The sequence below is a fragment of the Hemiscyllium ocellatum genome, chromosome 19 (genome assembly GCF_020745735.1).
Source record: "Hemiscyllium ocellatum isolate sHemOce1 chromosome 19, sHemOce1.pat.X.cur, whole genome shotgun sequence".
Lineage (NCBI taxonomy): Eukaryota > Metazoa > Chordata > Chondrichthyes > Orectolobiformes > Hemiscylliidae > Hemiscyllium > Hemiscyllium ocellatum.
Window position 1 is genome coordinate 77553554 of NC_083419.1, and position 26187 is coordinate 77579740.

Here is a 26187-nt window from a genome sequence, read left to right on the forward strand (position 1 = left end):
AATGTTAAGGAAACAGCTGAAAACTTCACTGGATACCAAACTGGTCCACTTTCTCTTTGAATACAGAAACTGCACTCAACACAACTGCAGTGACAACTCCAGGAGAGTTGCTATTGCGAAGAAGACTCCAGGTTTAATCTGATTTCTCTGATGTTGTGAGGAAAGATAAATGGCATCAGGAAGGCCAATGCCAATCATAAAACCCCTCTTTGTGAGTGAGACAGTTTACTTCATGGGATATAATGTGCTTTTGAAACCATGGGAGTGGCCCTGACTGGATCAAAGATATGTTCAAAGAGAGCACAGTTCGCAAGATGTGCAATGCTTACGTCACACAGGCAGTCCTGAACAATTTTGAGGCTCACATGATTGCTGCAACCTCAAGACGTGGTAAGGAGCAAAACATACCCAGCCCCTGACAACATTCTGCAAGGCTGCCCGGAACTTTGGGTTCTCCTCCTCCACTCAGTGTGGAAGAATCTTCTGAGGGGGACATTGGCAAACATTGCAGAACTGACACCATTACCACCTGCAAAAGAAGATAAGTTTCTTCTGAGATGCAAGATGTGGGCCACAGTCCAGCACATGGCGGAAGAATGCAACCGCTAGTCCGAGGAGTTGGATTATTGTGTGCAATTCTGGTCTCCTTCCTATCGGAAGGATATTATGAAACTTGAAAGGGTTCAAAAAAATTTACGAGGATGTTGCCAAGGTTGGAGGATCTGAGCTACTTGGAGAAGCTGAACCAGCTGGGGCTGTTTTACCCAGAGCATCGGAGGCATAGGGGTGACCTTATTGATGTTGACAAAATTATGAGGGCCATGGATAGGATAAATAGACAAAGTCCTTTCCCTGTGCTCGGGGAGTCCAGAATGAGATGGCATAGGTTTAGGGTGAGAGGGGACATATATAAAAGAGACCGAAGAGGCAACTTTTTCACGCAGGTGTACGTGTATGGAAAGATCTGCCAGAGGGTGTGTTGGAGGCTGGAACAATTGCAACATTTAAGGGGCATTTAGAAGGGTATATGAATAGGAAGGGTTTGGAGGGGAATGGGCCAGGTGCTGGCAGGTGGAACTAGATTGTGTTGGGAAGTCTGGTCGGCATGGACGGGTTGGACAGAAGGGTCTGTTTCCATGCTGGACATCGCTAAGTGGACCTAGTGGAAAAATGACTCATTCAACGTTGCAAGAAAGAGAGTGGACTTTTGTCCCAGGTAGCAGATGGGACGAGATTGGGTTAGGATATCTGGTCGGCATGGACAGGATAGAATGGAGGATCTGTTTCCATGCGGTACATCTCTGTGACTCTAATTAGATAGGGTCGGAATGTTATGATTGAAACTCAGTCAACGAGTGAACCTCACTGAATATATATTTCCAGTTTGATGCTGTTCACCTGGACTATTCAGGGAAACCTGACTGGCAGATGGTTCAGGGTTTCTGCTCATTTGAGGTGCTGTCTCTATGAAGGCTCGATCAGTGTAACGAACTGTGACCGTAGAAAACTTTATGAGTGCATACTACAGCAAATTACAAGCCCAGAGTTCAGCAATGCCTAAGCCTTGGATGAAACAGAGAAGGCGGTCCTCCAGCTGAAGAACAAGGCTGCAGTTGCAAATGGTATCCCTCCTCAAGCTCAGAACTGCGGAGGCACCGAGCTTCCAGTGCAGCTGAATATTCTGCTTTCTCTGGAGGGAGGAGAGCATCCCAGGAGAGCTCCCAGATGCCAAAGTCAGGAGTATCTTCAAATAATGGAAAATGTCAGACTGTGGTACGAACAGGACAATGTCCCTGATGTTGACCACTGGACAATTTATTTCGAAGATATTTTCAACTGTCTCCTCCTTCTAGCTGATGAACTCCCTCTGAAGTTTCAATGTGACTTTCAGCCAGAGGGGTACATTGGTCATGATTGTATATGGCCTTCTGAGACCTTACAAACACCTTTGACATCATCGATCAGAACGCACTTGCGCAGCATTCTTCTGCGCTTTTGGTGCAGCATGAAGTTTGTCACCATCCGTCATCTGATCCATAACAACGTGCAAATCATCGTAATAACAAGTGGCTTCAAGACCCGTCCATTCCCCCTTAAATCCGGTTTCGAGCATGGCTGTGTCATCACCAAAAAACTGCTCTGAATCTACTTCACTGCAGGACCTTACCGCAGATAAGCTGCCCACTTTAATGCCAACGAGGCTTGCATTGTAGTCCTGCAATGTTGCTATCCTAGATACCTTTGCTGATGGTCAGTGTGAGCCATAAGGTATTTTCAGTAGACATGAGCATGGACACTTTCTCTGGATTTCAAACCATTGTTGTTTGTGTTCCAGGAGTGTTCAATCATGACAGAGCAGAGAGGATTTAGTTACGAAGTTGAAAGGAACAAATGCTGGAGATCACAGTTGGTCAGACAACATCCATGAAAGCAAGCTAAGATTTTGAAAGTATATGTCTTGTCATCAGAGCTTTTTATTTTTTGTTTGTTTTCTTTGATTTGTTTGAGTTTCTTTTTATGTTACCCCCTGTAGCCCCTGCCAACGGGGAGTTAATGGGAACAGAGCCCATGCAGAGCCAAGTGTTGATGAAGTATTTCTGTATTTCTGCAGAATAATAGTGTCTTTTTGGCTCAACTAGTAGCTTTAGATTCTTTCTGGTAGACCATAGTGTATGTAACGGTCTTGTGCCTTTTCTAGGAGTGCCTGATACAGGCAGTGATGGTTGTTATTCAGATTGGAAGCCTATGACGAATACAAGAATCGGTTTTGGGTCCAATGCCATTTGTCATTTATGTCAAGATTTGGATGAGAATATAGGATGCATGGTTGGTGAGGAGTCGCAGGTGGGGTTTAATTTTGATAAATGCAAATTGTTGCATATTGGTAAGAGTTGCAGAGCAAGGCGAAAATAGCTAATAGCGGGGCGTGTGGATTGTTGTTGAACCGAAAGTCCCAGGGGTGGACAGAAGTTGTACAGTGCAGAAGCAAGGCATTTGACACAATAGGTCCATGCCACCAGTGCCATTCGCCTTGTGTGCAAACGTAGAGGCATTAGCTTGGAGAACTAAGCGATCATCAAATCACTGTAGTTTGCTATTGGAGCAGCACTGTTGATACCCACTATTAGTCGAATTGCCTTTGTGGAGATTTGAAAGAAATGCTGAGCCAAATTTGTTGCCAGATAAATAACTGATAGATTGCATTGAGGAGTTTTATGCAAAAGTGCACGGGACCTGTTCGTCACGAACCTGGATATGAGTCATGTCAACGTGCCATTGCGATTCACTGAGGATTACCATAAACATGCACCAAGGTCTACACATGGACGCTGTTTATCCGAAGATTTCCTCATCACTGGGACGATCAATAAGGATCATTTAATGTTTGTCCAAGCCCTTAGGAAGGAAAAATATTGTGCACCAAGACACCCCAAGTAATCTTCTTGAGCTGCAGCATGGACAAGAATGAGTTGCATTCATTGAAAATAATGCAAGCACAACCAATGCTTCTGCTCACATGCCTCATCAAAAGTAGAGGCACAGTTCACGAACCTGGAAAGCTAACCGATCATCAAACCACTGTAGTTTGCCATAGAAACAGCACTGTTGATACCCATTCTTGGTCGATTCGCATTTAAGGAGATTTGAAAGAAATGCTGAGCCAGTTTTTGAAGCCAGATAAATAACCAGTCGATTACATTGAGGAGTTTTACGCAAACGTGCAGGGACCTCTTTATCATGAAGCTGGATATGAGCAATGCGAATGTGCCATTGTGATTCAGTAAGGCTCCCCATAAACACGCACCAATTAATATCCAAGAGCGATGGAAACAATATACATGACTGCTGCCTCACAACGCCAAGGTCCCGAGTTTGATTCCAGCCTCAGGTGACTGTGTGGAGTTTGCACATTCTCCTTGTGTGGAGTTTGCGCACCCTCCAGGTGCTTTCGTTTCCTCCCACAATCAAAGTATATGCAGGTTAGGTAAATTGGCCGTGCTAATTTGCTGACGGTGTTCAGGGATGTAACGGTTCGGTGCATTAGTCAGTGGAAATGTCGTAGAATAGGTCTGAGAGGGCTACTCTTCAGAGAATTGTTGTGGGCTTGTTTGGCCAAATGACCTGTTTCTACACTGAATTCTAGGATTCACTATTTAAGAAAGGTGATTAGGGAAAGCCAAAGAATTTTAGACCGGTGAGTCTCTCATCGTGGTAGACAAGTTGCTGGAAGGAATCCTGAGAGACAGGATTTACAAATATTTTAAAAACAAGGACTGATTAGGGATAGTCAGGCTTTGTGCATGGTGAATTATGTCTCCCTTCCTTCATTGAGCTTTTTAAAGAAGTTACAAAGAGGATTGATGAGTGCAGAGCAGTGGATGTGATCTGTATGGACTTCAGTATGGCACTAGATAAGATTCCTCATGGTGGACTGGTTGGCAAGGTTAGATCACATGGAGGAGAGGGAGCAATAACCATTTGGATACAGAACTGACTCGAAGGCAGAAGAGAGAGAGTGACAGTGGAGTGATGCCTTTCAGACTTGAGGCCGATGACCAGTGGAGTGTCACAAGGATTGTTACTGTATTTCATCATTTAAATAAATGATTTGCGTGAAACATTGGAGGTAGAGTGAATAAATTTGCAGATAACACCAAAATTAAAGTTGTAATGGGACAGCAAATAAGGCTACGTCAGAGTACAACAGGATCTTGATCAGATGTACTAAGGAATGGCATATGGAGTTTTATTTAGATAAATGTGGGATGCTGCATTTTGGAAAGGCATATCAGGGCAGGAGACATTTAATGGTAAGGTCCTGGAGAGTGTTGTTCAACAAAGAGACCTTGGAGTGCAGGTTCATAGTTCCTTGAAAGTGGAATCTTAGGTAGATAGGATAGTGAAGAAGTCATTTAATATGCTTTCTTTTATTGATCAGATCATTGAGTGTTGGAAGGTTTTGCTGTGACTGTACAAGACATTGGTGAGGCCACTTTTGGAATATTGTGTGCAATTCTGGTCTCCTTCCAACTGGAAAGATGTGAAGCTTGAAAACGTTCAGAAAAAATTTACAAGAATGTTGCCAAAGTTGGAGGGCTTGACCTATCGGGAGAGGCTGGAGCATTGAAGCTGAAGGGTGAACTTATAGCGATCTATAAAATCATGAGGGCCATGATTCGGGTAAATAGACAATGTCTTTTCCCTGGAATGGGGGTGTCCAGAAATAGAGAGCATCGGTTTAATGTGAGAAGGGAAAGATATAAAAGGGAACCAAGGAAAAACCATTTCACACAGAGGGTGGAATATGCATAGAATGAGCTGCCAGAGGAAGTGGTGGAGGCTGGTATAATTAAAACATTGAAAAGGCATCTGGATGGGTGTATGAATAGGAAGGATTGAGAGTGATATGTGCCAAGTGGTGGCAAATGGGACTAGATTAATTTAGCATACCAAGTCGCAAGGCCAAGTTGGACCAGTTTGCTTCCATGCTGGATTCCTCTCTGACTCTGTGGTGGTATACTGGCAGTGCACTCGAGGTTAGTCGGTTTGAATCAGCGGAAGCAGTGAGAGCAAGGTCCAGGGATCTGCCAGGAAGGTGAATTTTCTTCTGAAAGACTTACCTCATGAAAAGGCAGAGCGAAGGCTTAACAGAAGTGGACACGGAAACGAGGATTGCTGGGTACATGACCTGATATATTCAGGCTGTGGCTCAACCTGAGGCACTACACGTGTAATGTCTCCTACCTGTCGTTCTCCTCCTCTAACCAATAAAAAAGACCGTGTGTGGAGGGTTGGTGAGGTAAAGGTTTTTCTTTCATTCTTTTTTCACCTATTCAATCTCTCTTGGCAATTTCGAGCAGAGAGGATGGAGGCTAGGGCAGTTGCATGCTCCATGTGTAGGATGTGGAAAGTAAGTGTCACCTCTGGTGCCCCTACTTACTTCCTGTGTGAGAACTGCACCCAACTCCAGCTCCTCACAGACCGCATTAGGGAACTGGAGTTGGATGAACTTCAGATCAATTGGCAGGCTGTGGGGGTGATATATATTTGTTATAGGGAATTAGTCAACCTAAATTACAGGATAAAGGAAGGTGGGTGACTGTCAGGTGAGGGAAAAGGAATAGGCAGACAGTGCAGGGACTCCCTCAATAATAAAGAAACCCTAAATATCCATTGTGGATATTGTTGGAGGGGTTTATCTACCTGGGTAAAGCCTGGCTTTGTGGTTCAGAACGAAAAGGGAGAGAACAAGACAGTGATAGTGATAAGAGATTCAATCGTGAGAGGGACAGAAGAGTCTATAGTTGTGAGTGAGACTCCAGGATGGTATGTTTGCTTCCGGGTGCCACGGTCGGCAATGTCTCAGATCGGGTCCAGAGGATTCTTAAGGGGGACACAGTGCAACCAGAAGTCGTGGTCCATTTCGGAACCAATGGCATAGTAGAGAAAGAACAATTAGGATAGTATCACAGCTGCAGAAAGGGATTTCTTTGAGGAGGATTTGTCCATTGAGTGGAGGTCAGAAACATGAGAGGAGCAATCACTTTATTGGGAGTTTTCAACAGGCCCACAAAGTAGCAACAGAGACACGGAGAAGCAGGTTGAGAGGCAGATCTTGGGAAGATGCAGAAGTGACAGGGTTGTTATCATGGGTGATTTTAACGTTCCTAATATTGATTGTAACCTCTTTAGTTCAAATAGTTTGTGTGGAGCAGTGTTTGCCAGGCATGTCCAGGAAGGGTTCCTGACTCAATATGAAGATAGTTAAGATCGTGGTGCTGGAAAGGCACAGCAGGACTGGCAGCATCCCAGAAGCAGGAAAATCAATGTTTTGGACAAAATATTTTGCTCAAACCGTCGGTTTCCCTGCTTCTTGGATAATGCCTGACCTGTTGTGCTTTTCCAGCACCACACTCCTAACTTCAGTACTAAGTTTCGTCTATATGAAGATCGGCCAAACAGAGGTGACGCCATACTGGATTTGCAGCTTGGCAATGAACCAGATCTTTCGGTAGGAGAGCATTTCAATGATAGTGATCACAACTCTCTGACCTTAACTATACTGATGGAGAGGGATAGGAGCAGACGGTACAGGAAAGTATTCAACTGGGGGAGGAGAATTTACAATGCTATTCGACAGGAAATGGGGCGTCTGAATTCGGAACAAATGTTATCAGGGAATTGCATGTCAGAAATGTGGAGGTTGTTTAGAAAGCACTTGCTGATAGTGCTGGGCAGGTTTGTCCCAATGAGGCACGGAAAAGATGATATGTTGAAGGAACCTTGGGTGACAGGTGATGTGGAACATCTAGTCAACAATGCTGATAAAGGGCTTTTGCCCGAAATGTTGATTTTGCTGCTCCTCAGATGCTGCACGACCTGCTGTGCTTTTCCAGCACCGCTCTAATCTTGACTCTAATCTCCCGCAATGGCAGTACCCACTTCTGCCGAACGGAGGTGGGACATCTAGTCAAGAGACCGAAGAAAGCTTGCTTAAGGTTGAGGAGGCAAGGATCAGCAGGTCTCTCGAGGGTTACAAGGTAGCCAGGAAGAAATTGAAGAATGGACTGAGGAGAGCTAGAAGGGTAGAACATAGAACATAGAAACGTACAGCACAGAACAGGCCCTTAGGCCCATGGTGTTGTGCTGAGACCTAATCCTAATGTGAAATATAGTAACTTAGTATATGCACCCCTCAACTCACTGCTATCCATGTGCATGCCCAGCAGTTGCTTAAATGTCCCCAACAACTTCGCTTCCACCACATCGGCTGGCAATGCATTCCATTCATTCACAACTCTCTGTGTAAAGAACCTACCTCTGAAGTCTCCTTTATACTTTTTCCGAATATCTTAAAACTATGATTTCTCGAACCAGTCAATCCTGCCCTGGGGAAAAGTCTCTGGCTATTGACTCTATCTATTCCTCTCATTATTTTGCACACCTTGACCAGGTCTCCTGTCTTACTCCTTTTCCCCAGAGAGAAAAGTCCGAGCTTATTCAACCTTGCTTCATAAGGCAAGCCCATCAGTCCAGACAGCATTCTGGCAAACCTTCTTTGGACCCTCGACAAAGCCTCCACATCTTTCCTTTAGTAGGGCGACCAGAAATGGACACAATATTCTAAGTGTGGTCTCAGCAGGGACTTGTAGAGCTGCAGCAAAATCTTGCAGCTCTTAAACTCGAATACCCCTGTTAATAAAAGCCAAAATACAATATGCATTCTTAACGAACCAATCCACTTGGGTGACAACTTTGAGGGATCTATGTACTTGCACACCCACATACCTCTATACCTGAACACTGCTAACAATCCTGTCTTTAATTCTATATTCAGCATTTAGCCAGGTTAAACTCCATCTGCCGTTTCTCGTCCAAGCTCTGCATCCTGTCTATGTCACACTGCAGCCCGCAGTAGCCCTCAATATTATCGACGACACCTCCAACTTTTATGTCATCTGCAAACTTACCAATCCACCCGTCATCCTCCTCATCCAAGTCATTTATAAAAACTACAAAAAGCAGAGGCCCACGAACAGAGCCCTGCTGTTCACCACTCAAAACTGACTTCCAGGCAGAATGCATGAATATGCTACAGCCGGTACGATTAAGGAAAACTCTAAGGCATTCTACACTTACGTGAGGAACAATAGCCTGGCCAGAGAGAGGGTAGGGCCAATCTGGGAGAATGGAGGGAACTTGCACCTGGAGTTGGAGGTGGCAGGGGAGGTCCTTAATGAATACTTTGCTTCAGTATTCACTGCTGAGAGGGACATTGACGTTTCTAAGGACAGCAAGGAACAGACTGATCTGCTTGGACAGTTGATGTTAAGAAGCCGGATGTGCTGAAAGTTTTGAAAATCCTGAAGTTACATAAATCCCCTGGGCCCAATGGGATATACCCACAGTTTACAGGAAGCGAGGGAAGAGATTGCAATGACCTTTGGCAATGATCTTTGCATCCCCATTGTCCACTGGTGTAGTGCCAGAGATTAGAAAATGTTATTCGCTTGTTCAAGAACAGAAATGGGGATAATTCTGAGACTTATATATCAGTCAGTCTCATGCCTTTTGTGGATAAATTATTGGAGAGGATTCTGAGACACAGGAGTTATGATTATTTGGAGAAATATAGTTTGATTAGAGATATTCAGCATGGCTTTGTGATGTGCAGTTCATGCCTCACAAACCTTACTGAATTCTTTGAGGATGTGACAAAACGCATTGATGAAGATAGACCAATTCAGACACCTCAGTTCCTGCCTAATGGCTTTGTAAATTCTCCTCCCCCAGTTAAATATTTTCCCATAACATCTGCTCCTATCCCTCTCCATGAGTATAGTAAAGGAAGGGTATGAAGATTTTAGCAAGGTGTTTTGTAAGTTTCTCCATAGTAGACTCATTCAGAAAGTGAGGCATGGGATACGAGGAAATCTGACTGTCTGGATGCAGAATTGGATGGTCCATAGAAGACAAAGTGTGGTGGTAGATAGAAAGTATTCAGTCTGAAGCTTGGTGAACAGTGGTGATCAGGAGGGTTTGGCTCTGGGGCTTCTGCTTCTTGTGATGTTGGTACGTCACTTGGATAAGGAAGTGGATGTGTGGGTTAGTGAGCTTGACAAAACACAAAGTTTGGTGGAGGAGTAGATAGTGTGGAGGGCTGTTGTAGATTGAAATGGGACATTGACAGAATGCAGAACTAGTCTGATAATTTGCAGATGGAGTTCAACTTGGAAAATTGTGAAGTGATCCACTTTGAAAGGCCAAATTTGAATGCAGAATACGGGGTTAAAGGCAAGATTCTTGGCAGTGTGGATGAACAGAGGAATCTTAGTGTCCATGTCCATAGATCCCTCAAAGTTGCCTTCACGTTAATAGGGCTGTTAAGTATATCGTGTGTTGGCTTTCCTTAGCAGGGGGATTCAGTTTAAGAGCCATGAGATTATGCTGCAGCTCCATAAAGCCCTGGTTAGACCATACATCGAATACAGAGAAACCTCAATTATGTGAACGAGATGGGCGGGCACTATTTCATTTGGATAATTGATTATTCGGTTAATTGATTCAATGCCTCTCCTCTGGGGATCGGAGTTTTCTGAAGTTTACTTTTTTCTCGCTCTGCCTTCCATGCTTTCTCTCTCTCTCTCTCTCTCTCTCTCTCTCTCTCTCTCTCTCTCTCTCTCTCTCTCTCTCTCTCTCAGGGTTTGTTTATGAACAGACTCACACTTGTGTGTGAAGGATGTGCAACATTGCTGAACCCTCCCCACCACCCTTCCCCATTGGTTCAATAAGATTGACTCAGCGAGCACTTGCTAAGTCCATTCCCTGTTCAGGAGACTAAGCAGCAGGAAAATACACACAAGGCCCTGCCCCCGCACCCCCACCCCCTTCTGCCCCCATCCGCTGGTCCGCACCGACAATATGCTTCTAGCCCCTGGACACCAAGACTACAAATGCTGCAGCCTTTGTGGTTAAGTTTCCAAACAGCGCACGCAAACACACACACACACACACACACACACGCACACACACGCACACGCACGCACACGCACACACACGCACACACACACACACGCACACACACACACCATAGATCAGTTGGTTGGGCCTGCCCTGAGTCGAGTAGCAGTCAGGTCCGATTCCATTCTGGGTCGTGGTCAGGTCACTGCAGAGTCACAGGTCAGGTCAGTGTCCTCATGGACCCTTCAAAGGTCTGTCCTGGGTCTGTGAGTCCAACATCGGCAGTACTTGGGCTTGGATGACTGTAGATTCCTCAAACCTGTAAGGAGATTTGAAAGAACATGGATTTAAAAACATTCCAAACTGGAAAAGCGGTTCTGACTATCCACACTACCCACGTCTCTCCTTACTTTCTATCTCTGTGCCATGTCTCCCCTCAGCCTCTGAGACTCATGTAAAAATGATCATCAGTCCGTGTACTCTCTCGTTATACCTTTTCCACTCTCATCCAGGCACCTTCTGCTGAAACTCTTTGCACCCTCTCCAAAGCTTCCACATCTTTCCTGTAGTGTGCAACAGGAACTGCACGCAGTACACCAAGCATGACCAAATAGAAATCTTATACAGTTTTAACATGGCATGCAAACTTCTCTACTCATTGCCTACTTACTCATTAAGGCTTTACCACCTGATCCACACGTGTTGCTATTTGCACCCAAAATCCCTCTGTACACCAATGCTGCTAAGGCCTCAGATATTAGCAGACATCAAGTGAATTGCAGTGGAAGAAAAATGTCTTCAGGAATTGTGAGGGGAAACATTGCTGAATCCTTTAACATCCTCCCTCACTAGCCACAGCTCAACCACCTCTGCCTAATATGCACAGGCACTTCCAAATGTCGTCTGCAAAATTATTATTCAGACCACCAACATTTTCATCTCAAACAGTGATAAAAATTACAAACAGAGGTCGCAGCACTGATCCTTGCGAAATACCACTGGCCACAAACCTCCAATCAGAAAGACGCTCCTCCAAACACCCCTGTCTGCCATTTCTAAAACAATTTTGCATTAAACTTGTCAACCAGCATGATTTCCATAGAATGTGTTTTAGTCTTCTGGAGCAACATACCATGAAGTACTTTGTCAAATGTAAAGTGCATGCAAATCCATTGCCTTAACCTCAATAGCCATCTTTGTCGCTTCCTTTGGTTTCCCTCATGCAAGAATCTGTAACCAGAAGGCATAAAATCCAAGCAAGGGCTTACTCCTTCAAGACGGGGATGAGGAGGAATTTCTTCACTCAGAGGGTAGTGACATTGTGGACTTCCTTATTGCAGAGAGCTGTTAAAGCTGTGTCATTAAGTGTATCTACAGCAGAGATGGTCAGATTTTAATCAATCACGTGATACGGAAAAGACAGGAAAGTAAAGTTGAGGATTATTGGATCAGCCATGATCTCATTGAAGGGCAGAGAATACTTGATGGACCAAATGGCCTAATTCCATTCTATATCTCTTGTATCAGTAGCAACCTTAAAAAAAGCATCACGTTATGATTCTCTGCCCACAAAACATCCAGGCTATTATAGGAAATCATCTCATATGCAATCCAGGATCAAGGTTCAGAAACTATGTACGAGGATATTGCCACATTGGCGGATTTGAGCTATGGGAAGAAGCTGTTTTGCCTGGGCACCAGAGGCTGAGGGATGACCTTATAGAGGTTTACAACACTATGAGGGACATGGACAGGATGAATAGACAAAGTCTTTTTTTTCCCCTGGGGTAGGGGAGTCCAGATCTAGAGGGCATAGGTTTAGGGTTTGAGGGGAAAGATATAAAAGAGTACTAAGGGGCAAATTTATCATGCAGAGGGTGGTACTTGTATGGAATGAGCTGTCAAAGGAAGTGGTGGAGGCTGGTAAAATTGCAATATTTAAAAGGCATTTGGATAGGCATATGAATAGAAAGGGTTTGGAGGGACATGGGCTGAAAATATGTTGGTGGAAAAGCGCAGCAGGTCAGGCAGCATCCAAGGAACAGGAGATTCGACGTTTCCAGCATAAGCCGGGATTATGCCCAAAACGTCGAATCTCCTGTTCCTTGGATGCTGCCTGACCTGCTACGCTTTCCCAGCAACACATTTTCAGCTCTGATCTCCAGCATCTGCAGACCTCACTTTCTCCTTGGATGGATATGGGTCGAGTGCTGGCAGCTGAGAATAGATTGGGTTGGAGTGCCTGATTGGCATGGACGGTTTGGACCGACGGGTCTGTTTCTGTGCTGTACATCTCTATGACTCTATGACATTACATCTGATGCGCAGTTATCCAGTTGAGATAGAGACTACTGTCACGTAAAGTTACTGTACTGCCCTTGCTGCACGTAACAATCACATTTCTGATTGTAACTATACTTACATTCCCATCAATGTTTGATGCCTATAAAATAATTCTTATTATAGTTGCTGACACTTGTGATCTCAGCTCCAACCAAGTAGACCCCAAATTTTGATCTCCAGACCCATACACTGACTGCAGGATCAGCTCAGCAAGATCTCAAGCTTACGCCTTAAAGCTACAAATTATTTTGCTGTTTAATCCCATGGTCTGATCAGTAAAATCTGTTATTCAAATTGTAAGATCCTTCAGGTTCCGCAACCCATTCTACCTTGGTCCAATCCTGCAGGTTCTATGAGTCCTACTACCTCTAACATCATGCAGGTTCACGTCCCTTTCTCCATTTGTACCATCTTCCAAGTTCTGCGACTTTCCTGTCTCTGTGACATGCCTCAGATTCTGCAACTATTCCTTTCTCTGCAATGCTCCGTTGCAGAGATAGGGAGGGATATCAGGACTGGAGGGTTTTTCACACATTAACAGATTTGTATCAGCAGAAGAAAAGCATTCCGTAATTGTGAGTGTTCATGGTGATAAAGAAAATTACAAAGGGTTGGAAGATTGTAGGGAATTGAGAAGGTTTCACAGTTTGGGAATGTAATGACTGCAGGAGTTAGGTAGGGAGGGTGAAGTATAGCAGATAGGGTTGTTAGAGCTGGAGAATATTATAGAGATGAATAGCTGGACGCAGAGTCTGGTAGAGATTACATTGACAGTGGTGTGATAGCAACAGGAGGATGTTCCAAAGAAAATGAATCTTGTAGAAACTGGATTACGAGAGTCAGGGACAGCAGAGTGGAATCTACAGATCACAGTATTATGGGGACCTGAGAGAATTAGAAAATTGATAGTGATGTTGAGGGTATGTAGGTAGGGAGGAATGTATGACCTGCAGGAATTTATGATGATTGGCAGTTTAAGATGGCTTCCAGCAGTTTGCAGGGAGAGGGACATTTTTAGGACATTTGCGGGTTACAGGTAATGAGGGTTGTGTCACTTGAGAAAGTTACAGAAAGATCTTTTGGGTCTGAAAGAGATTACATCATTAGGGACAGATGAAGAGACTGGGGGATTTCTCACGGATAAGTTGGTTTCAAAATTTCTGTCCAGGGATGCTGCCAGAACTGCTGAGCTTTTCGAGCAAGTTTTATTTTTGCTTCCAAGGATGCTGACTGCTGTAAGGCTTTACACAGATTGGGATGGTTGTACCGGCTGGAGAAGTTTACACTGATACACACAGTACTAGGGAGTGAAGAATCTGACAGAGGTAAGGAGTATTTAATGACTAGACGACATCACAAGTAGAGAAAGGACTGTCGGGACTGGAGAATATGATAGATGTGGAGATCTGTCGGGTTGGGAAAAATGTGTTTATTCTCGGAATGGGGCGAGTGTATACTCATCATGAGGGTTGTCAAGACTTAACTATTCTATTGTTATAGAGGGGGACTGGGAAGGTAGCAGTCAAAGGAAAGTTTATGCAATCCATATCAGTTTACAGTGAGATAATTGGTTATTGGATTTGCAAGAGGGGACTTTGAGAGGGAACGATATAAAGAATGACGATGTAACTTGTTTTTTCTCAATTTCTGTATTCTGATAGTAACGATTATACCAAGATACTCAGTACCTAAGGTGGCAGTACGTTGGTGACATTGTTGCAATGTATTCCATCTTGTAACCGAAGAGTCTAAACCTAGCTAACTTTGTAGCACTGTAAGTGGCGACACATGAACTTTTTTGGATTAGATTCCCTACAGTGTGGAGACAGGCCCTTCGGCGCAACAAGTCCACACCGACCCTCCGAAGAGAAACCCACCCAGACGCATTCCCCTAAATTTACCCCTGACTAATGCACCTAACACTAGAGGCAAATTAGCATGGACAATTCGCCTGACCCACATCTTTGGGATGTGGGAGGAATCACATGCCGACTTGGGGAGATCGTGTGAACTCCACACAGACAGTTGCCTGAGGCGGGAATTGAAAAGGGGTCTTTGGCTCTGTGAGGCAGCAGTGCTAACCACTGAGCCACCGTGCCACCCCAATGTATTAACTACATTAATTTAGGTAAGTGACAATAAAGTTAATTAATTAATTCATTCATTCCAAAGTTACAGTTGTAGGAAAAATTATAAAGGCAGGAAGAGGTGACAGTCATATATAAGGGCAAGAGAAGGTTACATAGGCAATACGTTTTTTCGTAGAATCCCTACAGAGCGAAATCAGACCATTCGGCCCAACAAAACTGCACCAAACCTCTGAAGAGTAATCCTCTTAGACACATCCCACATTCTATCACTCTATATTTGCCCATGACTACCGCACCTAGCCTACACATCCCTTAACATTATACGCAATGTAGCACAACCAATCCACTTAACCGGCACATCTTTGGAATGTGTGAGAGGCCCGCACAGACATGGGGAGAATGTGGAAACTCCACACAGACGGTTGTCCAAGGCTGGAATTGAACCCAGGTCCCTAGCGCTGTGAAGTAGCAGGGCTAACCACTGAACAATCACAGGTTTTACAACTGTAGGAATTTACAGAGAAAAGGAAAGTTGAGATGTTCAAGAGACAGGCATGGTTGATGGGACTGTCGGAAGATCTGATGATACAGAATATTGCTGAGATTGAATGAGGTCACAATGTTTACAGGGATTGGAGGAGCAGGAGGACGGCACAGTCGTGGTGTGAAAAAGGAACAGGAGAAGGTGACATAAATAGTGTACTTTAAGGGGATAGGAGAAGATTACAGCAGATGAGAGGACTGTAGAGGTTTGGGATGATTACAGAGTTTATTGATGAAGTTCGAAATACTGAGAGTTACAGATTCTGGATGAGGTTATAGAATTACGAAAGGGTTATTCAGACTGGCATATATTGCAGTTGTAGAGATTTCAAGTGGTTACGGCAATCAAGATAATGTCTTCGTCACATGGATGTTTTAACATGGATGGCTGCAGTAGGTTACAGAGTTATGAAGGCTAGTAGTGACTGGAGGAGGCTAGAGATAGCTAGCCTTGTCGTGATGGGCGTAGGTCACAGAGATAGAGAAGATCACAGAAAGTAGATGAGGTTGCAGACAGAGGGGGATCAAGTCATTGCAGAATGTCACACACTTGGATTGAGAGATGTGTAGGGACGGTAGAAGGTTAGAAGAAGTGAGGTGCTGTCGGGACTTGAGAAGTTTACAGTGATATCATTTGCTGTAGAGGTTGGAGGAAGGTGCACAGGTTCAAAGTCGTTATGGAAAGGATAAGGATATTGCAGAAGTTGTCTAAATTTGGCAAAAAAAACACTTATTATTAGATAGGCACTATGACTAGATATTATTACTATCATTAGACATGATCTGGTAAACAGTCTGGGAGAGAAACTACTTTCAGTTGAGTCTATATTCAAAAAGTGGAAGTGTTTTGAAGTGACACAGTGGGAATTTAGGGCCAGTGTGTTCTTTGAGAGGGGAACGACAAAGGCAGCAAGTCAAGTGAATTCTGATCAAGCAATATCATAACTACAGTGCAATAAAATCAGGTGAAGTCCTTCAAAAGTATAAATAGTGCAAGTATAAATAGTGCAATAAACTAAGGGCAAACAACAGTCATGAAATATCTTTGCCAAATACTGACAAGGAAAAGCCACAATATATTTTGTAAGTATAGATAGAACAAGAGGATTACCGGGCACGAACGGGGCAATCTGTACACGGAGCCAGAAGAAGAAGGTGAGATCGTAAATGAAAACTTCTTATTTGTATTCACAAAGGAGCCGAGGAGATACTGAAAGCTTTAAAATTGGAAGATTCTGCAGAGAAACTGAAGTAGGTAGGATGGAACGTGGTTACAGTCATAGGGACTATGAAAGGAGCTCAAGTAGGTTATGGAAATAAAATGTATTGTCATGTCAGGAGGAGGTTGAAGATATATAGGTTGGTAGTGACTGAAGGAGATTGAATGCATTGGGAGAGTACTAGGAGCTGGCAGAGTTTACAGAGATTTATGTTCTTTCAAGATAGAATGAGTTTATAGCTTTCCTAGGATTGTAGAAACTAAAATATATGATAGGGAGAGTAGTTCTGGATAGTATCCAAAGACAAGGAGGCTTCGAATAGGCCGAGGAGGGCACTAAGGGAGGCAGAGTTTTGTCGCGATGGGGCAAAGTGACAAAGATAATGAGAGGCGGAGGAGCTTGACGTAGTAACAAAAACATAATTAGAGTCCCTACTGTGTTGAAACAGGCCATTTGGCTTAAGAAGCCCAAATGGGGAAGGTTTTCTGGTCTGGAAGAGATTACACTTACAGGGATGGCTCAAGAGACTGAAGAATTTTTCACAGATAAGGAGGGTTTTAGGTGCTGGAGAAGATTACACAGTTAGGGACGGATATAGGAATGAAAGGTGAATACACAGATATGGTCCCCTCTGCTATCTCAATGAGGACCAGTACAGCACAGGGGAAAGCAAGACCCTAACAAGATGGTGGGAATGAAGTCCAGTATTCTGTTCTCTTCCTTGTCCAGCCCTTTATCTATGTGTTGTCTTGTGTGTCTGAATTTCGAGTTCTACTAACTCCCCACCCCCCACCCCCGCTCCATTCTCTGAGTGATCTTACCTCCCTTCAGAATTTCTTGAAGTTTCCAGATGTCACTGTCTTCTGGCTGACCGATTGTCTTCAATGAAGTGATGGACGACACAGGAGTTGGGAATTCTGCTGAGCCAGGAACATCCTGAGTACGTACAGGAGACAGAGAAATAGACAGATCTAGGAATTAGTCTGATGCATGAAGGACAGCACATGTAGAATGGTACTGCATCCCACAGGGATCTTGAAAATCGCAGTCTTCATCCCTGACCTGTGCTGCCTTATCTCTGAAGTGGAGAATAGTCTTGGCTCATGATCTGGAGTAGATGCAAAAGGGAAAGAGAGTTGCAGACGGAGGCAACAATTAAACCTACACTAGTTAGTGATAACCTTGGTATTACCAAGACAAAATTTGGCCTCCGATTAAGAATATGCATGAATGCTAATTCTGAGTGTCAGACATCAGAAGTGGATGGGCAGTGTTAAGACCCCCTAACAGCATTATATTGTCATCCACTTATTACGCAGGGATTTATTGGAATTTGTAACAAAAGCACTGATAATTGTGAGAGAATGCAATTTTCATATCTCATTATTTCACTGACGGTTGGTTGAAGATTAGGATGACTCTCTTCCACTCTCAGGGTGAGTCTGTAAGTCAATATACAAACCAATGTGGTTTTGCAGACTCTATTACACTTGGGGCAAAAGGTGGATATGAGAAAGGGGTGGGTGAGGTGCTTATGGAACAGTCTGCTCTTTGCATTGTTTCAACCTGGCTTCAACTTTTACCCCAAGGTGCCTTCCTGATGCTCCTCTTCCACCTTGGATTGTCTTGGGCGAGTGATTCCCAGGTTCCTTTATTAATTTTAAAACATTCATTCATGGGAACCATTAGAAAGTTTCACCTGCACATCCACCAATGTCATTTATTGTATCCGTTGCTCCTGATGTTGTCTCCTCTATATTGGTGGGACTGGACTCCTCCTCGCAAAGTGTTTCAGGGACACCCGCACCAATCAACCACTCCGCGCTGCGGCCCAACATTTCAACTCCCCCTCCCACTCTGCCGAGGATATGCAGGTCCTGCGCCTCCTCCACCGCCCCTCCCTCACTATCCGACGCCTGGAGGAAGAACGCCTCATCTAACGCCCCAGAACACTTCAATCCCAGGGCATCAATGTGGATTTCAACAGTTTCCTAATTTCCCCTTCCCCAACCTTACCTCACTTCCAAACTTCCACTTCAGCACTGTCCTCATGACTTGTCCTACTTGACAATCTACGTTCCCACCTATGTACTCCACCCTCCCCTCTGACCTATCAACTCCATCTCCATCCTCATTCACCTATTGTACTCTTTGCTACTTTCTCCCCAGCACCCCCACCTCCACCCCGCCCCATCCCAGTTATCTCTCCACTCTGGATGCTTCCTGCCTCTATTCCTGATGAAGGGCTTTTGTCCCATTTCCTGCTCCTCGGATGCTGCCTGACCTGTTGTGGTTTTCCAGCACCACTCTGATCGAAACTCTGGTTTCCAGCGTCTGCAGTCCTCACTTTTGCCAACATTTACTGCTTACCCAGAATTGCCCAGAGGGCAGTTAAGAGACAACCACATTAACTTTGTCTGAAGTCACTTGCAGGTCAGACAAAATAAGGATTGGTAGCTTCCTTTTTGAGTGATTGACGTGCATTTTTCACGCAATTGATTCATGCTCATCATTAGACTTTGAATGCCAGATTTTCTTTCTCCTGAATTCATATTTTATCATCCACTGTGGTGGGTTTTGTGCCCAGGTTCCCAGACCATTATTGGAGTCTATGGATTAACGAGGAGAAAGTGAGGACTGCCGATGCTGGAGATCAGAGCTGAAAAATGTGTTGATACGCTTTTCCAGCAACATATTTTTCATCTCTGGATTAACAGAGCAGTGATAATACCAATAGGCCATCTGCTCTCCCAAGGTTTCTGGAGGAATGCTGTCCTCCACCATTGAGGCTTTGAGGGTACCCCTGAAGTCCTTCTGACCACCAGGTGTTCACCTGCAATTATTAGATTAGATTAGATTATTTACAGTGTGGAAACATGCCCTCCGGCCCAACAAGTCCACACCGACCCGCCGAAGCGCAACCCACCCATACCCCTACATTTACCCCTTACCTAACGCTACGGGCAATTTAGCATGGCCAATTCACCTGACCTACACATCTTTGGACTGTGGGAGGAAACCGGAGCACCCGGAGGAAACCCACGCCGACACGGGAGAACGTGCAAACTCCACACAGTCAGTCGCCTGAGTCGGGAATTGAACCCGGGTCTCAGGCGCTGTGAGGCAGCAGTGCTAACCACTTGAGGTGGAAGAGGAACATCAGCACCTCCTTGAGGAGTCTCGTGTCGAACATGCAGGCAACATGCCCAGCCTATCGTAGCCACTCAAGAGGTCAGTACCCGATACTGGGGATGTTGGCCTGGTCGAGGATACTTGTGTTGATGCGTCTGCCTTCCCACCATAACGAATAAGTAATTTGGGTGGTACTGCTCCAGCATCTTGTGATATCTTCTGCTGCTGACTCTCCACCCCTCAGAGTGTAGGAATCACCACACCTCTGTATACCATGATCATAGATGTCAGATTTAATGTTGTTATCCTCGATCACCCTTTACCTCAGATGGGCAAGGTGGTACTAACATACTGGATGCCGTGCTGGATCTTTTTATCAATATTTGCTTTGGTAGACAGGTCACTCCCAAAGTATTGCATTGTCCAAGGCCTCCACATGGATTATGACAATTGGGAGTTTGCTCCACAATGCCACGCCAGGAAAGTGGAGGACCTTCATCTTGTGGATGTTCAGAGTGAGACCCATGCTTTCATATTCCCTGTAAAGGTGTTGACAATGGTCTGCAAAAATCCTCAGATTGCACATATGCAAACATCATCCATGTCCTGAAGCTCGATTACACTGGTTGGGGTGACTCTGGTTTTGGTTTGAAGGCAGTGGAGGTTGAATAGATTCCTGCTGCTTCTGCACGTTAGCCCCACTCCAGCGGTGAGGTGAAGCATTGCAGCGAGGTAGATCAGTGTTGGCTCAATGACACAGACCTGCCTGATACTGGTCCGAACAGGGAGCTGGTCGGTAGTGAAATGATTTGTTATCACCACAAATTCCTTGCCATGATGAAGCAGGCGAAGGACGGTGGCAATATTCATGGTGTGGCAAAATTGGAGAAAGACACTCCATAATGCTTCTCGGTTGACAGTGTGAAAGGCCTGCGTCAGGTTAAAGACAGCAATGCAAAGCTGTACAGTTAGCGTCTGTCTGTATCCCAATCTGGAGTCAAACGGCTTCTATTTCCAAGAAGAAAGTGAGAACGTGGAGATCAGAGTCGAGAGTGTGGTGCTGGAAAAGCACTGCAGGTTAGGCAGCATCTAAGGTATAGGAGAATTGACATTTCGGGCAAAAGCTCATTTTCAGGATGTAGCCCTTCTATTTTAAAAGTATAATTTATCTGAAAATGCAATTCTGCAACGTAAATTCACCTTATAGACTTTACAGAGAGAGAGTGAGTGAGCATTAGAGAAAATATGTCTGCGTGTGTGCATGATTGGCAGAAAGTTTGTGTGAGTGTGATGGACGAGAGTATGAAGGGTGTATGTCTGAGTGTATAAGGGAGAGCGTGTATGAGAAACATACGCATTCATCTTACATATTCATGCCCTCATGCCGACCCTCTCTTACATACACGCTGTCTCTTTCACTCTCTCTCTCTCTCTCACACACACACACACACACACACATCCCACACACCTTCAGACGGGCTTTTACTCTATCACAATTACAAACACACACTCTACCAAGAATGCACACAAACGAACAGAATCTCTCTGACGCACACTCGCATGAACGCACTCATATGCACACACTCACATACTGTCTCGCTCATGCACACGCACAAACACATAAAGTTTTATGGGACGAATTTGCATTTGCAGACTTGTATCTAGAGATACATTCTATATTGCTCAAAATACACACAATCTGCAGGCAGTCAATCCATGTAACAGTTTATAAATTACTACTTTGGAAATAGAACAAGTCTGACTCAAGATTGGAATGCAGACACTCTAACCTCAGAGCTTTAAAACTTGGAACATAGAACATAGAACATAAAACTGTACAGCACCGAACAGGTCCTTCAGCCCACAATGTTGTGCCGACCACTGATTCACATGCATGTACCCTCACATTTCTGTGACCATATGCATGTCCAGTAGTCTCATAAATGTCGACAACTGTTCCTAGCAACGCATTCCGTGCTCTCACAACTCTCTATGTAAAGAACCCGCCCCTGACATCCCCTCTGTGCCTTCCTCCAACCAGCTTAAAACTATGACTCCTTGTGGTAGTCATTTCTGCCCTGGAAAATAGTTTCTGGCTATCGACTCTATCTATAGATAGAGTCGATAGCCAGACTTATCTTGTATAACTCATTTAGGTCGCCTCTCTTCCTCCTTTCCTCCAAAGAAAAACGTCCGAGCTCAGTCAAACTCTCTTCGTAACATAAGCCCTCCAATACAGGCAGCATCCTGGTAAACCTCCTCTGGACCCTCTCCAAAACATCCACATCTTTCCTATAATTGGGCGACCAGAACTGGACACAGTATTCCAAGTGCGGTCTAAACTAAGTTTTATAGAGCTGCAACAAGATATCACGACTCTGAAACTCACTCATGCTGTTAATGAAAGCCAAAACACCATATCCTTTCTTAATAACCCTGTCCACTTGGGTGGCCATTTTCAGGGATCTACTTACCTGCACACCAAGATCCCTCTGTTCCTCCACACTGCCAAAAATCCTATCCTTAATCCGGCACTCAGCTTTCACGTTCGACCTTCCAAAATGCATCACTTCGCATTTATCCAGGTTGAACTCCATGTGCCACCTCTCAGCCCATCTCTGCATCCTGTCAATGTCCCGCTGCAGCCTACAACAGCACTCCAAACTTTGTGTCGTCTGCGAACTTGCTGACCCATCCTTCAATCCCCTCGTCCAAGTCATTAGTAAAAAATATCAACAGTACAGGCCCAAGGACAGAGCAAAGTGGAACACAATTCACCACTGACTTCCAGGCAGAATATTTTCCTTTTACTCCCACTCGCTGTCTTCTGTTGGCCAGCCAATTGTGTATCCAGACAGCTAAGTTACCCTGTATCCCATTCCTCCTGATCTTCTGAATGAGCCTACCATGGGGAACCTTATCAAACGCATTGCTGAAGTCCACATACACCACATCCACGCTCTACCTTCATCAACTTTTCTAGTCACGTCCACAAAGAACTCGATAAGATTTGTGAGGCATGACCTGCCCCTCACAAAGCCGTGTTGACTGCATTTAATCAATCCATATTCTTCCAGGTGGTCATAAATCCTATCCTTCAGAATCCTTTCTAACACCTTGCAGACGACAGACGTGAGACTTACTTGTCCGTCATTACCGGAGATTCCCTATTTCCTGTCTTGAAGAGAGGAATTACATTTGCCTCTCTTCAGTCCACAGGTACGACTCCAGTGGAGAGCGAGGAAGCAAAGATCTTCGCAAGTGGTGAAACAATTGCATTTCTCATTTCCCGTACAGCCGAGGACAAATCTGGTCCGGGCCTGGCGACTTGTCAACCTTACTGTTTGACAAAAGTTTCAGCACATCAGCTTCCTCTATCTCTATTCATTCCAGCATGCACACATGCTCTTGAAAAGTTTCATTCACTACGAAGTTCGCTTATTTCGTAAATACAGAAGCGAAAAACCCATTTAGCACTTCTCCTACCTCCTCATACTCCACACACAAATTCCCAATGCTGTCCCTGATCGGGCCGACTCTTTCTTTGACCATTTCTTTGTCCTCACATAAGTGTAAAATGCCTCTGTGTTCTTCCTAATCCGTTCTGCCAAGCCTGTCTCGTGCCCCATCCTCGCTCTCTCAGACCATTTTTGAGCTCCTTTCTCGCCTGTCTGTAATTCTCTAGAGCTGAGCTTGACCCTAGCTTCCTGCACTTTATGTAAGCTACCTTCTTCTTTTTGACGAGAAATTCTACCGCTCTCTTCATCCAAGGTTCCTTTATCTTACCACTTTTTGCCTGTCTCAGAGGGACATATTTATTCATCGCTTGCAACAACTGTTCCTTAAACAGTCTCCACATGTCTATAGTGCCTTTACCATGGAACAATTGCTCCAAATCCATGCTTCCTAAGTCATGTCTCATCGCATCATAGTTTCCTCTTCCCAAATTAAATATCCTCCCATTTTGCTTCATCCTCTCCTTCTCCATATCTGTATAGAATGTGAGGCAGTTGCCTTCACTATCACCAAATTGCTCTCCCACCACAAGATCTGATACATGCCCCGACTCGGTTCCGAGCACCAAGTCTAGAATGGCCCCTCTCCTCGTCGGCCTGTCAACGTACTGAGTTAGGAAACCCTCCTGAAGACACTTTACAAAAATAGCTTCTTCCATATCATCTGCTCGAACGACGTTCCAATCAATATTGGGAAAGTTAAAGTCACCCATTACAACAACCCTACTATGTCCACACTTTTCCAAAATCTGCTGACCTATGCATTCTTCCATCTCCCTGCTGCTTCTGTGAGGCCTGTAGTAAACCCCTAACGAGGTTACTGCTCCCTTGCTGCTCCTAATTTCCACCCATAATGACTCGGTAGGCAGATCTTCTTCGAAAATGGAAGCTTCTGTAGCTGTGATACCCTCTCTGATTAGTAGTGCTACACCCCCTCCTCTTTCCCTCGCTCCCTATTATTTTTAAATGCTCTAAACTCTGGAACATCCAGCAACCATTCCTGCCGCTGATAAAACCATTTCTCTGTTATGGCCACGACATCATAGCTCCGGGTACTGATCCATGCACTAAGTTCATCACCTTCATTCCTGATACTACTCGTGTTAAGTCAAACACACTTTAACTGATCCCTTGGTTGCTTCCCAGAAAAGTCCTTCCCACTAGCTGGTCTACCTCTTGCTATTGACTCGCCTGGATCAACTCTCACCTCCGGTATACAGCTCAGGTCCCCACCCCGCTGCCATAATAGTTTAAACCCTCTCGAACTGCTTGAGCAAACCTTCCACCCAGGATATTAGTCCCATCTTCCCCAGAAGGCATCCCAATTATCTAAATATCTGAAGCCCTCCTTCCTACACCAGCTGTGCAGCCACGTTTTAACTGCACCTGCTCCCTGTTGCTCGCCTCGCTCTCTCGTGGCACCAGTAGTAAACGAAGAACACTACTCTGTTTGTCCTGCTTTGCAGTTTCCATCCTAACTCCCTGAAATCACTTTTTATATCCTCGGTCCTTTTTCTGGCTATATCATTAGTGCCAATATGTAACGCGATTTCTGGCTGTTCGCCCTCCCCTTTTAGAAGCTTATACCCCCGATCGGAGATGTCCTGGACCCTGGCACCAGGGAGGCAACATACCTTCCGGGAATCCCGATCCTGACCACAAAATCTCCTGTCGATTCCCCGAACTATTGACTCCCCTACCACGAGTACTTTTCTGTTCTGACCCCTTCCCTTCTTTGCCACAGTATCAGTTTCAGTGCCAGAGTACGACTGCTATGGCTTTCCTCTGGTAGGTCATCCTCTCCTGCAGTATCCGAAACGATATACTTATTGCTGAGGGGAATGTCCACAGGGGATCTCTGCACTTTCTGTCTGTCCCCTTTCCTCCCCCATCTATCCTTGCCCTGAGCCTTAGGAGTGACCAACTCCCGGCAACTCCTCTCAATTACCCTGTGGACTGTAATCTAATGTTGTGTCATTTTTAACTGAATCAGCATAATCCCACAAAGTATGCAAGGACAAGAGATGTATCCAGACGGCTCCACGGTGATGAATATCTTCTATTCCCACAACAGGGACCAATGCGGCTGTATAGTTCTGAATCATGTTCTGAGCATGTGTGATGCTGATGATGGCGATGGGAGCCGATCCATTTTTCTCTCAATAGCCGCTCAATGGCGGCGGCAAGATGCAGAGGAAAATGTTAGTAAAAAGATGTTGAAGAAGATTTATAAACACCTTCAGTAGGCCACCACCAATGAAACAAATCTGTGCAATAAACGTTCCCAATCCTTGCAGTCACATCGCTGTAGTGCTCACCAACTGCCAATTTCAATCTGCGCAACAAGCTCATTTACTTTATTCTTATACTGCATGCATTCAGATGTAACACCTTTAGTCCTGTTTTAACCGTCCCTCTTTGCATTGTCATTCAATTCCCGTGTGCTTGAAGTTTGACTGCTAACCCTTTCCATACTTTCTGTCCTATTCATTTCTGTGCTTGAGATTTTAATCATTCTCCTGAGTTCTGCACTCTTACCTCCTTTAATTTGCGTTTTCAAATTTCCCATATAGCTAAACACTTCCCTTCAACACCACCTACCGCCGCACCAACTGAGTTTAACAACCTATCTCAGTGATAGTTATGGGATTCACTAGGACTCTAGTCCCAGCACGGTTCAGATGAAGACCATCCATCGGAACAGGCCCCTTCTTCCCCAGTACTGACACCAATGTCCTATGGATTCAAAACCATTTTTCCCACACCAATTTTTCAGCCACGCATGTACCTGCTTAATCTTATTGACTGTGGGAATTAGCTCATGCCTCAGGGAGTAATCCAGAAACTATCACCTTTTTGGTTTTGCTTTCTAATTTAGGTCCA